We start from the raw sequence: 16,931 nt of genomic DNA, 5'->3' as shown, positions 1-16,931 counted from the left end.
TAGAGTGAATTTTAAGGAATGCATTTATTCTATTATGGTTTATGCGCTGTCGGCGAAGTAGGATTAATTCAATACAGTAAGTGTAAATGAGATGCAAGAAAAAATGCGTATAATTTAATATTCCGTACAAGGAAGTCACGTGGTGTACGCATCAGATTTTTATTAAGAATATATAAACATTGTAGCATAATTTCAAAGAGAAATCGATTAGTCGGAAACGCCGATTCATAATCCATTGGTTTTGCTATTTTGTCCACGTTCGAGGTAACTTATAAATGAGAGCAAATATTTTCACTAATGAAATTTATTATAAGTAAGAACAGGAGTATCTGTACTGAAAATATAAATGTCTGTATTCGTCTTAAAATGACTAGCTATACTCCAGACTTCACAAAATTGAAGTGACAAGTTTAGCATCATCTGAAGTGTCATTAATATCGAAGAGAAAAATAAAATTCTTTCTGTTATATTTGTTTTTATAATTTTAAAGTTTAAAACCTATTGTAATTCTTTTCTCGACATCATTTATCCTATTATCAATGAAAAAAGATAGCGCTAAAACGAAGATACCAATTGCCCAAAATGCTTTCTTAGTATTACACATATTTTGGTTGATTTTGCATCGCAGGCGAAAAAGGTTGCCGCGCCAGTTATATGTATATATATATAGAGAGAGAGAGAGAAAAGTATTCAAATAAAAATGATAACTTAAATTAGCTATAGCTCCTTAATTCTTCGTTTTAATTTGGGTATTTATTTCCCTTTCCTATTCTAAAAATAGTAATAATTTTTTTGAACTGCGTCATTTCTTGATTAATCCATATCCTATGATTTTTAGTCGATGTTGATGACTTAGCTAATTCGAAGCGAAACTTTCCTTTAATAAACTGGCATAACAGATCACTACGCACTTCCTTCTACCTCTATTACCGCAAAGACTCTGCTTGCTGCTTCCTTTTTATTGAAACACTATCAAAAATGTAAATATTCTGGAAACAGAAACAATTAGAATACCAGTTTGTCGAAAATAATTATTTAAATACATGAAAATGTAAACTGTGATAGTATTTTTAAGCTTCTTTTGAGTCTTATTAAATTTTCAGTTCAAACATCTTTGTTTTCTAGAGTTCACATAATCATATATATTTTGGGGAAGGCTTTTCAAAACCTTTCACACAATATCACAATTATAAAAAATTCATATATCCATTATTTACTTTGAATAATCACAACAAATTTCAAAATAAAGCCTACTCGACAGTTACTTATAAAAAGCCGATTTCCTGCATAAGGTAGCTGTCCTTTGTGGACTATACTAAACATTCCGTTAAGCTACACTGGATAACTACTTTGGACTTACTAAAGCAATTTGTTTCTACCTTTGTTGCCACTAAGAAGCTACTTGCTGCTTTCTTCCTATCGCAACGATACGCATAAATAGGCATGATTACGGTGGTGAGTAAATTATGGTCACAAATGTCAATTGAAATAACGATGAATATTTCATCTGCTTGTTTTCTTAAAATTCTGGAAATGTAATTAATTTTCTTTCGTTGTTCGAGTCGTATGCAGTCTAGCGTTATCATGATGAAACAACATTTTCTTGATATTCACCAGTCGTGGGCGTTTTTTTTTTTTTTTTTGATCAATTTTGAGTTTAGACGGCAAAATTGTTCACTATAAACTTCTGAATTAATCGTTTGATTTGGTTCTAACAGTTCAAAACGTCCTGAAACGGGGTTCATCCTGCATGCTGCTTTTCTAACTTAAAATTTTTTAAACCATTTCTGGGCAGTCCTTACACTAATAGTGTGTTCACCATGTACACTATTAATTTTTATCGCTGCAAACCTGGCAGATTCACCACACGAAACGTAAAAATGTAGCACAGCACGTTTGTACTGATTATCTATATTCATTTTCTATGGGTACTAAAATGCGTTCGATATTTACGAAAGTTGGTGATGAACTGAATAATATGTTAGTCAAATGATGACAGGTTTCAACAGGTTCGAAATTGTATTGTTTTAGTAAATGCATCATAGGAATTCCACGCATACTCTTAATGAGGACGAACTTATAGACTGACCCGATACTTCTGCAATGCGGTTAGCTCTTAACCAATCACAGTTTAAAATTTAAACAAAGTATTCAATTCTATAAATACCATTTTCGTGAAATGCGCAGTTAATTTTATGTCTCCTTTTGCTCTGCTTACACGTATCATTTTGCTCTCCGCATCATCATCTGCTGTTTAGAGATGTGATTAAGGAGATATAGATTTGTCGGATTCTCATTCTATCGCATTGTCAGGGGCTTGTGTGTCTCCTTATTCAAAATACTTTAATATTAAAATTATTAAATTTTAATACTTTTTAAAGGTATTGTTTTCAAAAGGAAAAGCTGTCTAATGTCAGACTCACGTATCGTAGGTTTGTATACGTTTCACGCTATTTTTATCGTTTCGAGACGATGTGTTAGTGTAATAATTGTTTTAAAATATCTGATGTTTAGGGTCATATTCAGATCGAAGGATTCTTAATCATACGTATTAACAGGCAAATAATCAAACACATTTAAAATCAAAATGTACAAGTTACAAAGTTTTAACTTTCTGAATAAAACTGAATTATTCTTTCAAAAAGCTTGGAATTACTAAATAATCATTTTCAAATTAAAAAATCCCTACCTTCTATTTGTATTTCTGTTAAAACGATTAAGTGTTTTTTGAAACATAAATAATAAAATATTCACCACCGGAAACTTTGATTATTTTCACTAAACTAAGATTTACTATTAGATAAAGAAATTAAAGGGATAAAGTTCTATTACGAATTTTGACAGAAATTTTATTGAATGTTTTCATTAATCATTATGTTTTTAAAAACCATTTTGAAGTGAAATCTGTAATGAAAATAATTTTAACAACCTTAATATAACCTTTCAAAACAACCTTAACCAGCTCCCTCATACCAGGGAAAATATTATAGAAGAAGCCTGGATATAGTAGTTTCTCTAAAAGGTTATTAATCAACAATGTTAACTCTTATTAACTCCATTTATAACTCTTCTAAAACAAAACAATGTGTTTTCTATGCGCAAATAACAACTTTCTGAATGTCTCATTAATGTTTCCAACTCTCATTTCTGTGAATTATCATTTCTAAGGGAATGAAGAGTAGAACTAATTGAGGTAAGTCAAAAAAACATAAATTATTTTCCTGTAACTCATTCTACATGCTGAGCTGTTATGTTTCACTATAGCCATATACATATTGGAAAAAAAGTGTACATCTCACTCTGTTTTTACCCCTACCTGCCTTGGTAACCAACAAAGTTGGTTCTCCGAGAAAGGAGTCCGTTGGACCTGTTCCAACTTAGGGTCTGGCCGTCCAAAATGTGGCCAAGATCGATACCTCCAGTGCCTTTTGCAGAGCGAGACTCTTTTCTGGGAGGGGCCCGATTGCACGGAGGAGACTGTTGGACTGTTGGATCTCAAAGGAAATTATTCCCCCTTTATTTTCTTTTTCCCAAATTCATGTTTGTGGACGCACGTACATTTGCAGGGAAATCCAATTTATTAACCCCAGCTTCCTAAGAGTGACCTTTGAAGCATTTAGGAAATTTATACTTAACTTTTAAGGGGGACTTAGTGATGTAAATAATTTTGCGTCACAAATGGAAGCAAAAGAAATTAAAATTTTTTTTAGTAGTGTAAAATTTTGTACGTTTAATTGCAAAATGAAAGTGTTATATCGGGAAGAAAATATTACTGAAAATATAAAACAAAGGGATTTCTCGAAGTTGAATATTTAATATTTTGATGCAGGAATATAGTTGTTTTTTTATTCACATAGGTAGCGATTAGATATGTGTGGCCTTATAAGTGTAGATTCGAATGGATGTAAATAATTCATAATTAAATTTCCACCATAAATTACGAAGTTAACCTAAAATCATCATACGAAAGTTATGAAATTAAAGAAACGTATATTCCGTGTAGTTGCTAACAAATTCCTCTTCAAATACATTATTTACTACACATAAATGTTATAAAACAACTAAGATGCTATAAATCACGATAGCAGACCCACATTATACTTTTACATTTGATATTTGATATTTTTTATGAAGATTTTGGTCTATGTTTTCTAAATTTATTATATTAATATATATTATTTATATGAATACATTTGATATTTTTATAAGATCATTTTAATGTATATACATTTGTAATAATAAAATTCCATAGTCAAGAATACACTTAAAATTCTAACTGTATGTTCTTTTCATTTTTAATGGCTACGTTCTCTTATTTGAAAGTACGTGGAATTAAATCCACAGCCCCGTAGTCAAGTTGTTTTCCCGCTTTTCCTACACGTACAGTTATAGAATGTTCTGGAAATATTTAAAGCAAACTGGATTGGCTGACGAGGCTGACGTCATTTCTTTGAAGCTCCGCCTTTCCAGAGGCTATAAAAGGACTCGCAAAGGAATATCGGGGGCTTTTTCTAAAATGTCACGATGCAGTAAACTTCATACAAAAAGTTATTAGTAATTCTTTTTATTTACTCCGGATATCTGATTTTGTAACTGCTATTTCTCCTGAATAATATTAAATGGATCCTGTTTTTTAAACTTATCGTCTGATAATTTAAGCTACGACAAAAGCTGGTACATCACTTATATATATATGAAATATCTGTTATATCTGTAAGAATGTTTATATACGTGAATATTAAAATATGTCAACGAAATTAAGGGAATATATCAAAGGTACACAGATCCAGGTATGAAATACAAGCAGAGTTTTTACATTAAAATAAAAATAAATGATTTGTTCTCATAGTAGTTTTGGGAAATTTGTGCCTTCTTAGCGAAAATCGTGGCCGCAATTAGGTAGAATTTCCAAGATCCAAATTCTTCAAGCATGCGGGATAATGTATCTAAAGGTAACTGTAGCTAAATGTTATTTTTCTCTCTTCTCCTTAAGATTATATTGTTATTTTATTGACGAAAAACACTAGATACGAAGGATTTGTAAATACTATAAAGCAGAGCTATGCAAAATTATCCATTATTCATTGTGTAGAGTCATTAGGTTGGTTTGAAGCAGGAAACATAAAAATTGAGCAGTGCCCTCCCAGGGACTTGAAATAGGACTTCTCGAAAATGTGAGTGTGCTAACCGTTACACCACGATGGCATGGTGGAAGGAGGGAAAATACCTTATATACTCCTCCCTTAAAAGTGCGACTGGGGATTAGGGGACCCATCGCCAAATGATGATGGCAATGAATTATTTTCCACCACCTTCGAGTTTGGGCACAACTGTAGGGTCATAGAGTTATTATGAAGCAAAAGAGACATGAAAAATGAGCAATGCTCTCGTCGGGGCTCGAACCTGGACCTCTCGGATACGCGCCGAGTGTGCTAACCGTTACACCCCGAAGACATGCTGGAAATATGAAGAAAATATCCTATAATTTATCATGTTACATTTAAAATAAGCTCACCTTTGAAAATAAATTACTCTAAGAATTCTCTAAAAGTAAAAGGTTTTATAATATTCTTAAATTTAAATATCCAAGAAAATGTTTTTAAATATTTTTCAACTCGAATGAGCAAGTAATAGCTAATAAATTTAAATATAAAACTGGATGTAAACTGGATATAGAAAACTGGCACATAAAGATTCTAAAACGTACTCTGATGTGCACTAAACTCTTTAATAATTGTCGTATAATAAATATTTGTAAATTCCTTATAAATATCTATTAAATTTTGAGTAATTAATCATTTTTACAAAGCACGTATCATTTTTAATATTGTAGTCAATTTATGCACTTATAATTTTCCTCCTTCATATTTTAATTAAGATACTTAGGTAAATAAACAGCTAAGATAATTATAACATCATAAATAGTACGATTCAAAAGTAAGACACTAATTACGGAAATAACGCTTGTTAAGTAAATTGTTAAGATTAGTTATAGAACAATGGAATATTCTTTCAAAAAGAAAAAGTAAACTTAAATACATTTTACATTTAATTGTAATTAAATGTAAATACATTTTTACTTAAATACATTACTTTTTACATCTAATTAGATTTTAATTGGCTTTTTTAGATAGAAATATTTTACTTATAATGGATTCTTTGGTTTATTTTATTTCTTCTTTCCTTCTTTTGCGACTCTGTATTTGACCAGTACAACGTTTTTTTTCCCACCTCGACTAATTGTTTTTGTAATGTATAATGCGTTTCCAGTTTTCCATTCAAAATCTATTTATTTTTTCATTGCTTTGTTTTGTTTAGTTTTATTTCATCAAAGTTTTTTAAATAATGTGTTAATTTTTTTAGCATTAAAATTTTCTTTCTCTACAAATATTCAATGTGTTAATTTTTTTAACATTTAAATTTTCCTTCTCTACAAAAATTCATTCTTTTTAGATCAGTTTTAAAACAAATATTACTGATAAAAATGTAATATAATGTAACGTTTAGGCAAATGGAAAATGCAAGACAATTCTTAAAATGATGTAATATGTATTTATTACAGTACAAAGTCCGTAATACGGATTCGTCGAGACTTCGGCGATTGCGGATTAAGAGTTTTTTCGGATTAGAGATCATCAATTTAAATCTGGTAAGATGGCATAAAGAAATTATACAATTAAAAATATGAAAACATAATTTATGGAATAAAGAGCAATTATAATCGAAAGGTATCAAAATTTATAAAACAAAAGCTTAAAATTTATTTTTATACTTTATTAAATATTTCTGTCAATGTTAATTGTTTAATTTGCTTCGTTTTTTGTGCTAAAAGCGCATGCATAAACATTAAACGCGCATGCGTAAGTTTGTGGCCTTGAGCTCCGGATTATAGATCATTCCGGATAATGGACGTCCGAATTACAGACTTTGTACTGTATAACACTCGTGCTTTTACGCTCAGATGTTTTAAGTTGTAGAAGGTAAGTATGTTCCAGGAATAAATAAAGGAATTTTACTTTTGAAAATTTTCGTATACTTGACAAAATATTTTAGTAAAAATCTTAGCATAAATTAGTCTCAATTTTCATCATGAAACTTGGCAACACATAGGAACAGAACGATATATGTTGGCGAGAATCGATTCTACAGGGTTGTTGGTTGGATGGAGTTTTTCTTGTGCAAAAGTCTTAAAAAGATTTTATACTTGCGTGGTACTTTATTTCTTTTTTCAGTATGTTACATTCTTCTATTGGAATATACTCCTGCTATTATTGCCTATTAGGTGAGATTAGGCATATTTAAGACTGAGTCTTTTGTAAGTTTTTTTTTTCAGTGTTTCAATTTAATTGTTTGTAAAAGCTGTCAGCTTTGATTTGTATTCTGCTTGTGTTCTATTTGAGCTAAGCAAACTTTTTAACTTGCTAAATAAAGATTTCATAGTTATTCTAACTTATGATTCTTTTATAAAACTATGCTAAATAGAGGATGCTATACTCAAACGCCTTAACTGTATTAAATGAATAAACTATTAGCAAATTTATCATAATGACCTTTTTTACAATGTAGTTGTTAACTTTAAGTCTATAGTTCTGAATTTAGTTCTAAAAAAAGGTTTTCTTAGCATATTACGACCTCTTTGATAAATATTCTTCCTAGTATTATTTAAGGGTGTTGGCTGTCAATCTCATTGCTCATTTCAAAATGCCTTCTCAATGTGTTTTCGATTTAGCCTCGGAAGCTCTACATAGAAGACATTCAATTCGTTTGATGATGTTTAGGAACTCACTTGAAAGTACTACACTTCAATAACCTTTAAGGGGACATGTGACATATCGACTGGCGAAATGCAACTATTTCGGGACAAAGGTTATTACGGTATAACTTTTCTCAAAATAAACGAATACATTAAATTATTTTTTTCATTTAAAACAGACAACTTGTAGATTATATAAAACACATAAAATGTAAATTTAAAGCTTAATGTTTTTAAGAACCTGTTGTTTAATTTCGCTTAACTTTGACGAATCTTTTGTGACCGTGTGCTAGCTTGGTACACTTTTCTTAAAAAATACTGCATCAAACCCCTTAACATCATGATGGTTAAAATCACATCATTTAAGAAAAATAAGTATTTTATATTTTACTTAAAAAGAAAAAATATTAAAAATAAATTAGTAAAATGTTTCGAAAACCATAAAAAAATGGTATTAAATTTTTAATATATCCAAAACTAATGATCACAAATTTTGCATCCTGCGTAGTTTCAAAGAAATCGTTAATATACACAACTGTGGAAAATTTAAACCTTCTAGGCTGAATAGTTTACAAGAAAAGTGTATGGAAAGTTAAAAAAAAAACACGTTTTGAGAAAAACTGAAAAACAATCCAAACACTAATAATTTATAAAGGATATATCATTGTAACATTTTTCTCCACCATAATCATCTTGAACTGGTATTTCTGCATCTATTTGCTGTTGTTTTATTAACTTATGTTTCTTTCTGGCCATTTTAGAAAGCTTTTGGTAAGCGAGATGGGCCTCACGAATTCAATTGCAATCTATTTTCGCAAAAGCTTTACCGTATAAAACCCTGTTTGTATTCCCAATAATTCCATTATTTATTGCGGCTTTGTACACCATCATTAAAACATATTACCGCATCTAATAAACCTATTTTTAAAGTGATGACATTTACCAAAAAAAGTTTTTGGTATGCGTGTCCAGATGTAATTATTAAAACTTTCATGTGGGCTTTGAGTTGTTGTTCACTTGTCTGACGTATAGCAGCACAAGGAGCACCTGTCGTTGGCAACAGCTTTGAGCCTCTTAGAGGTGACAGTGCAATTTAGCTCAGTTCCGCCTCCAGTTTTGATGGAAAGCACCCCCAGGGGGGACAGATCCGTAGGTCTTCCACCCTTCATCCCCTACCACTCACCTCTCGAGCGGAATTTCGGTTCGCCGCATATTTCGGGTGCTTTCATGCTGCACGGACGCTATATATTTACAAACATCAATGCCTTCTCCGAGATTCGAATCCGGGCTCTTCGGCAGGACAGTCAGCATCTCTAACCGCTATACTGATTGTGTGTGTGTATTGAGAATATGGCAAAGCCCACTAGGGCTATCTGCCTAAGGGGAGGGATGCCTTTCGTGGAGGACTTTCTAAGGGAAACTGGCTCGTATACACGTTACACATGGGGAACTATACTGATTGAGCGGTGTGTTTTGACTTGTTCCATGAATGCAATTTGACATTGTAGGTTTTTGCCAGAGAGACTTCTAAAGACTTCTCAGCTAATAAAACAAGTTCTAACAAAGAATGTTTATGAACATACTTTACCAGCTGATATGGCTTTATTGTTGCAACCCTTCTAAACTGGTGGGTTTGCTAGTGCTTGTTTACATTTTTTATTAAAAGATTTCGGTCTTAAAATTTCTAAACATGGATAAATTGTATACATTTGTAATCGCCTCAGGTTAGTTTAATTTTTTAGCCCAAAATTGAGAATTTGAATATTTGAAAATTTTTATGTCATATGTCCCCTTAAAGCTCTTTTAGCATTTAGGAAAGGTTTTGAGGATAAAGTAGCCCTTCCCTTGAACAATCCAAACATAATTTATATGATAAAAGTCAATAAATGTGGATGTGACATTCCACGCTTAAAATATCTTTTTCTTAAAGATATTCTACCAGCTAGAAAAATTAGAGAGAATACAGACGCGCATCCATATTTTCCACAAAGGGGAAAAAGACTTTTAGAACGGCTGTATCTCTGTGAATGTCACTGTATATTTTTAAGCTTCACCTTCGTGTCCTAACGTTAATTTATTATGCTTATGTAGGCATCACATATATAAATCTATGCTGCCATTTATTAAATGTCACTGATTACAACAAAGTTACAACAAGGAAACATGTTTCCTTTTTTTACGGGCATTAGGGAAGCAAATCCTTTGTTTCCTGTAGAGAGAAAAGAGTACAGCTGAGATCATTCTGACAGCGAATGTTGTTAGGTTATTTAATTACGGCAAAGCCTCGAGGGCTATCTGCCTAAGGGAAGGGATGCCATCATGGAGGACTTTCTAAGGAGAACTGGTTCGTATACATGTTACACATGGTGTAAACCACGAAAACACCTATGCAGTCAGCCCGTTCACAGGATTCGAACCTCGACAGCGAATGTTGACTTACATAGAGAGAGCTGAGATTTCCAGTTTTCAGTCCTATTTACATGAAAACTTTTATTAATTTACATCGCCTCTCCTTTTTTGAGTGCAGTTTTTTTAGTGCAGTGCAGTGTTAGGTAATGGGCACACGCACAGCTAATATTTTTTTACATTAGTAACATTTAACATTTTTTACATTTAACTTCGTGGAGTATATGTGTCCTGCACTAACTAGGACCAAAGATTAAGCAGATGTGAGGAGGACGAGCAACACGTGTATTGATATAATATTCCTTTTCATTTAGAAGACACTAAATGGCAAAAGTTTTACATTGCAGTTTTGCTCTCGGTCTCCATTCATAATACCTTGAATGCCGTCTAAGCCACAGAAAGACCAATATTCAAAATTTGCTGGTTTTGCCTAAGCCATCATGCGGTCCATCGGAAGCTAGTTTTAATATTCTTTCTTTCAAAATGCTTCGAAACTATTTCACGTAACGTTACTACATCTTAATAACTTGAGCTACTATTAGTAGCATATCAAAGAAAAGTAATAAAAAAATCTGAAAGGTTTTGTAAAGGTTTTATACGTTTCCTCTGAACTCGCAGTTTCCTGGTCTGCTTCTGCAATCATTCCTGCTAATCCATCTTTTTTTTTTTTTTTTTTTTTTTTTTTTAAGTCCGGGATTTGAATCCCGAAGGACTATTAGTTTCGTTTTGGCATTTTGCGTCGGACTCATAAATGTCAGTTCACTTTTCAAACTGTTGCCACCAAATGTTAGAGTTCTGCATTATATTTGAAGAAATTAAATAATGAAAAATCTGCATAAATGTATGTATATTTCTCGTATTGTGATAAAACAACGGTACATAGAGTCATCGAATTTTGAATAACGTAATCCTCCAACGAATATGAGCATGTGGAAGACCAAATTTGAAATTTGAAATTTGTTTTATGATCGATTTCCTATTTTTTAAAACTTTGACGAATTTTTGATTAACAAACTCAAGGATTTCAAAGCGAGCAATGGCAACGTTGTGCAGAAAAATCATTTTTATCTCCAGCGCGTGAGTCTCTGTATCGGAAATTCTAAAGATATGCTAGTTTTAAAACTATTTTGCGATATTGCTGTTGCACTGGATCTTATAGTTTAAGTGCGAGGAACGTGATATTTAATAAAGAAAGGTAACACACAAAATGTTAAAAAACGCCCCTTTGGACGTAATTTAAAATCTGAAACATTTCAGATTTTTTTTTTTTTTTTTTTTTTTTTTTTTTTTTGTCATTTTAGATTTACTATTAAACATCTTTTTTTCTTCGTATCTACGCCACATACAGCTCAACCAAAAAATCAAAAAAAGCTTTTAAAAGCTGTACAACAGCAAAACTTTAAAATTCCCGATGCATTGTTAAGTTTTGTCGTACATCTTTATAATTTTAGACTTTTCTCAGTTCATCATAGCAGTATTCAGTTTTCTTAGTAAGAGGGAAATCAAAAAATAAGCTTTTGCCTTTTATTATTAACTTTATATGAGCTAACTTGATTAAATATCATGTTTTCGCCGCATAATACTCAGTTCAACAGTTTATAAAATAAGTCATGAAATATTTAAAAACAGGCCGACTAGACGGTATAGTGCTTAGAGCACCCTGCCTGCAACACTGAAGGGCCTGGGTTCATATCCCGGAGGAGGCATGGTTGTAACTGTCCGTCCCTTCATAGGAGGCGATGGTGGCCCACCTAATAGGTGCCTCCATAATAAAGAGATTACCACATTTGGCCTTGTAAATAGATTAATGGTTAGGTTATTTAATTACGGCAATGCCTCGAGGGCTATCTGCCTATGGGGAGGGATGCCTTCGTGGAGGACTTTCTAAGGGAAACTGGCTCGTATTCACGTTACACATGGGGAAAACCACGAAAACGCCCATGCAGCCAGCCCGTTTGCGGAATTCGAACCTCGGACCGAACTACCAGTGTTCAGCGACTTTACCGCTCGGCTGCTGTTGGGCCAAAATGAAAGATGAATGTCTTGCATTTTTCTGCGTGGTAACAGTCTCCGCGCTGGAGATAGATTATTTTTTTAAGTTTATATGTTTGTATTTTTTATGTTTATATGTTTTTTATATGTTTTATTTCTCCCAGTGTTGCCACTGTTCGCTTTCTATCCTTTGAGTTTGTTAATCAAAAATACATTAAAGTTTTATAAAATATGAAATGTAAAATTCCAAATTAAGAATTCGAGATTCCAGATGCACATACTGTGATGGAGATTATGTTATTCAAAATTTGCTGGCTTTAGGTATTGTCGTTTTTTTTTCCCATAATACCAGGGACATATATACTGACAAATTCTTCATTATTTAATTTCTTTAAAAATAATATAGGGCGGTAATATTTGGTGGCAAAAATTTGAAAAGTGATACGCCGTTTACTATGAACTAACGTAAAATCGCATTTCGGGTATTAATAAAGCTGGACTCATGCTACGCATGTTAAATAATAGTTTGTTCTTTTGGGCAATAAGTAAAATATAAAATTAGTTTTTGGACTTATATTACAGTGACCCACACTTCCCTCGGGGATTTAGAAAAATGTATCGTACAATAATTATAACAAATATAGCATAAAACTGCATATCGATACATGACAAGTAACTCCAAATTTTTTATTTACTAATGTAGAGGTACTTGATGTAGACAACCTTGTTGAGGCGGTGAAGTTGGACCTTTTTCCATCGCATAAATAGCCACTCTCCGCGAACCATTACGCATAATTATCTACAATACTTTTTTTTGATATTTTGCTCAAAATCGTAGTTCAGCGAATTCAAATCTAGAAATTTCTAGGTTGCAACAAGCTTTGTGTTCACCTTCAATTTAATACTTGCCTTATACTGTCATTTAGGGTAATGATTGTCACCTAAATTCTAAATCTATAAATACTTGATTAAACCTATTACTTGTGTAAATTTTGAAAGGTATTTCGTTTTCAGGTATACATAGAACTTATAAATTTCGCTTTGGCAGCAGCTCGTTCATCTGGTGGGCTTGTCCACTAGTTGTAATATTAATTTCTGAAATCACAAACAGATTTGCGAATCGCTCTGAATACTGCAATCCTTATACGTAAAAGGTACTTTTTGTTTCCGTCATCTGCACTATTAAAATCTGTGAGCGTCTGTTTGTGGCCGTTATCTCCTCCGGAACGGCGGGGAGTTGAGATTTTAGAGAGGTACCACCAGATTCCTAAAGGGAGCCGAGATAGTGGAGGGAAGCCATTTAGATCTTTCTCATCTTTAAGCATCTTAAGCATTTTAATAAGCCGAGATATTAATTAAAAACTCTGTAAACGCTAATTTTCGCACTCATTTTTCCGAGTGGCAACAGTCTTTCGCGCTAGAGGTGAAAGTCTGCTTGATTTCGAAACGTGCTCCCACTGCTCGCTTTCAAATCGTAGAATTTATTAATAAAGTTTTATAAAATATGAAATAAAAATAGCATTACCAAACTTTAAATACATTATTATTATATCATGTCATATTCTTATGTTCAAGTAAGCACGCGATTGAATGTGACGTCATTGTATGTCGGAAATGTTTTTGCTAATGTCAACATTTTAAATAAACAGCTGCTGTCGAAACGTTTTTCTTTCAGGTTAGGATAACTGACACGATATGGTATTGCCACGTTGTGGAGACATTAGGTTAGCTGGAAGCAGAAAGACGTGAAAAATGAGCAATGCTCTCGCTGAGACTCAAACCAAAGGACCTCTCGAATACGCGCCGAGTGTACTGACCACTACGCTACGAAGGAGGGAGAAATACCTTATATATCCCTCCTTTTAAAGGGAGACTGGGGATTAAGGGACCCGATCGCCAAATTCTGGTAGGGGAGAATCACCATCCACCATCTTTCTTTTTTATGTTCGGGCGCCATTATAGAGAAATTAGGTTAATTTGAAGCAAGAAGACGTGAAAAGTGAGCAATGCCTTCTCCGGGACTCGAACCATTGCCTCTCGAGTTTGCTGACCACTACACCACGAAAGCATGCTAAGAAGGGGGAATACCTTATAACGTTATTCTTTTATTCTTACTGAGAAAAAATTTTATATTAAATTGTTATAATGCATTTTTTTACATTAAATTGTTATGTTACATTATATCAGGACGCCTGAAGTGTCAAAAGTTTTTATTTCCTGGTTTAGCTACAAAACAATTATTACGATTTGATTATTGCTTGACAAGAAGGAACTGATTTCATTCACGCTGAAATAGTTTTATATATTTCGTTTTCAGGTATACATAGAACTTATAAATTTCGCTTTGGCAGCAGCTCGTTCATCTGGCGGGCTTGTCCACTAGTTGTAATATTAATTTCTGAAATCACAAACAGATTTGCGAATCGCTCTGAATATTGCAATCCTTATACTGTATTTTCATTGATTCCAAATTCACACTGCATTGAGGGGGGAATAAATTTCTGTTTTTAAGCCATACTTTCCCTCCCAAGTTTTTCTTACAAATTTATTCCCTCACAAGCAGTGTGAAATTCAAATAAATGAGAAATCATAGTTTTATTTATTGAAGACGTAATAAAATATGTTATATTCCCGTTGCTTCAAATCTAAGGTAATTATAGCTAGCAATACTGTGCCCAAAGAAAAATTTCTAAGCGTAAGAATTCGGTATGATTTTCTTTTCCATTTAAAATCCCATAAGTTAATAAGATTCCTTAATGATCGCAAAATGGTCTTTCGTTCTATACTGAAAACGAAGCATTCTTGCATCAGTTTCAAAAGTATTTAAAATGTTAACTGTTTTCTATTCGATAGCAAATTGTATATTTTGACATTTTTTCAATCCCATAGTGAGCATTATTTCATTTTCAATAAATACACTCCTCTAAATCGCTCAAATAATTTTCCATTTTCTATCATACCTTAGGGAGAAATTCGAAAGTGTGATGACAGATTTCATTTCTGCCTATCCCTAAGACGTTACACTTTTTTCCTTCTTTGGATCTCCTCAAAGCGCTGCAATCTTGAGTTTTCGGAGTTTTCTTCAGGTGTTCGAAAGGACAAAGAGTCAATCCTGATTCTCTGGACATTTTCACTTCTCGTAGAGCTTGTGAAAGTATTTCGAGTTCTCTTTCATTCTCTGTGAAGTACCTCTTGTGGTTTCTCTTCCTGTTTCTTATTCTTATTTCATGTCTTTCATAAAAGACGGGTCCAAAAAATATCTCGTCGGTTACGTCATGCATAAACCTTCCAATGGACTATGATAAGACAGGCGTTAAGTGAATTTCAGATAAATTAAATTGTCTCTTGTTTTTAAAAATTTTTTCTGCACTCATTGAGGATGGCGATTTTCTATAATCAGGTAAGTTCTATTGCACAGAAAAAAGCATTCTTGAATCCTATCAGTCAAGCAGTTTTTCCGATAAATTTCAAATACAATGTAGAGATATCAGGTTAATTAGAAAAGTCGGAGAAATGAAAAATTAGCAAGGCCTTCGCCGGGAATCGAACCACGAACCTCTGGAATACCGACCCAGTGTGCAGAACCACTATAACACGAAGGCACGCTAGGAAAGCGGGAGAAATACCTTACATACTCCCCCTTTTAAAGGGCGACTGGGGTTTTTAGAGGACCCAGTCGCCAAATCCTGTGTGTGGATAATCATCATCCATCACCCTTTTGGTTCGGGCCCCACTGTAGAGACATTAGGTTAGTTGAAAAAGCCGGACAGATGAAAAATTAGCAACCGCCTTCGCCGGGAATCGAACGACGGACCTCTGGAATACCGGCCCAGCGTGCAGACCACTACACCACGAAGGCACAGTAGGAAAGCGGGAGAAACACCTTATAACGTAATAGCTCTTCTTAACACATCTACACCTTTAATGTTAAAGTATCTACACTCTTTCTTTACGTTGGACTCGATTTACAACAATAAAATTTGTAAGCTCTCTCTAGAAGTTTATGTGAAGCCTTCGAGATAGAGAAACATACATTCCTGGATGGTTTTAGCTATAGAGACGTTCCTGATCTTTCCTACCTTCAGGGAAAATTCTGAATATTCCCAACATACACATATGTTCTGAACCTTTTCAATATATACAGACATTCTTGACGATACATAGCTATAACTGTTTCTGACCTAAATATAAAGAAAAGGCAACAGCTTCTGTGTTCTACTGAAAGGATTTACGATTAAGATGTCCTGAATCAAGATGTCTAAATTCGCTTTCAGATAAAAATAAATGTTCGGGATAGTGTAAAATTAAAATCTTTGAATTTTCAAAACAGTCTTTTCTTATGAATGATGTAAATGGATGTTATATAAACAAAAGAGACGAATCTAATAACAGCCAATCAATGAAATTCAAGTGCAAGTTACGAAGCAGTGAAAGAAAGAAGAACACATAAACCTTAAAAATTAGGCAAAATTCAAGACCGCTGTGGCTGTTTATCTCCGCTTTATCAAAGTATCATCAGAACAAATCTACGTATTTTATCGTGCCGAAGAACGTAGGATTGCATTTGCCGCAGGCATGTGGCAGTTCGCCTTTATTCGATATTTGCAGGAGAATCTCCCAGGGCGTGGGTTTAAGATTTTCCCGCTCTCTTCTACTGCTATCAAACCACTCGAAAGAACTTTCAACTCGCCGTATATTTTAAGTACCACCATGCCGTAAAAAACTGTAAAACTGCTTGCTTATAAACAACCAAACGTTCTCCGAGATGAATTCAAAGCGA

General features: G+C 33.2%; 1 protein-coding gene across 8 annotated transcripts in view; it reads left to right on the top strand.

Annotated features, from left to right (window-relative positions):
• The window catches only part of LOC118184991 (sodium channel protein para-like), a 610,313-nt gene that overhangs the window by 71,240 nt on the left and 522,142 nt on the right, over positions 1-16,931 (top strand). The window lies entirely within an intron of this gene.

Source organism: Stegodyphus dumicola, chromosome 2, assembly GCF_044657685.1.
Source record: "Stegodyphus dumicola isolate Sdum_Otavi_A_Nest chromosome 2, ASM4465768v1".
Classification (NCBI taxonomy): domain Eukaryota; kingdom Metazoa; phylum Arthropoda; class Arachnida; order Araneae; family Eresidae; genus Stegodyphus; species Stegodyphus dumicola.
Note: the sequence above shows the minus strand (reverse complement) of the source record. Positions and strands in the feature narration are given on the sequence as shown.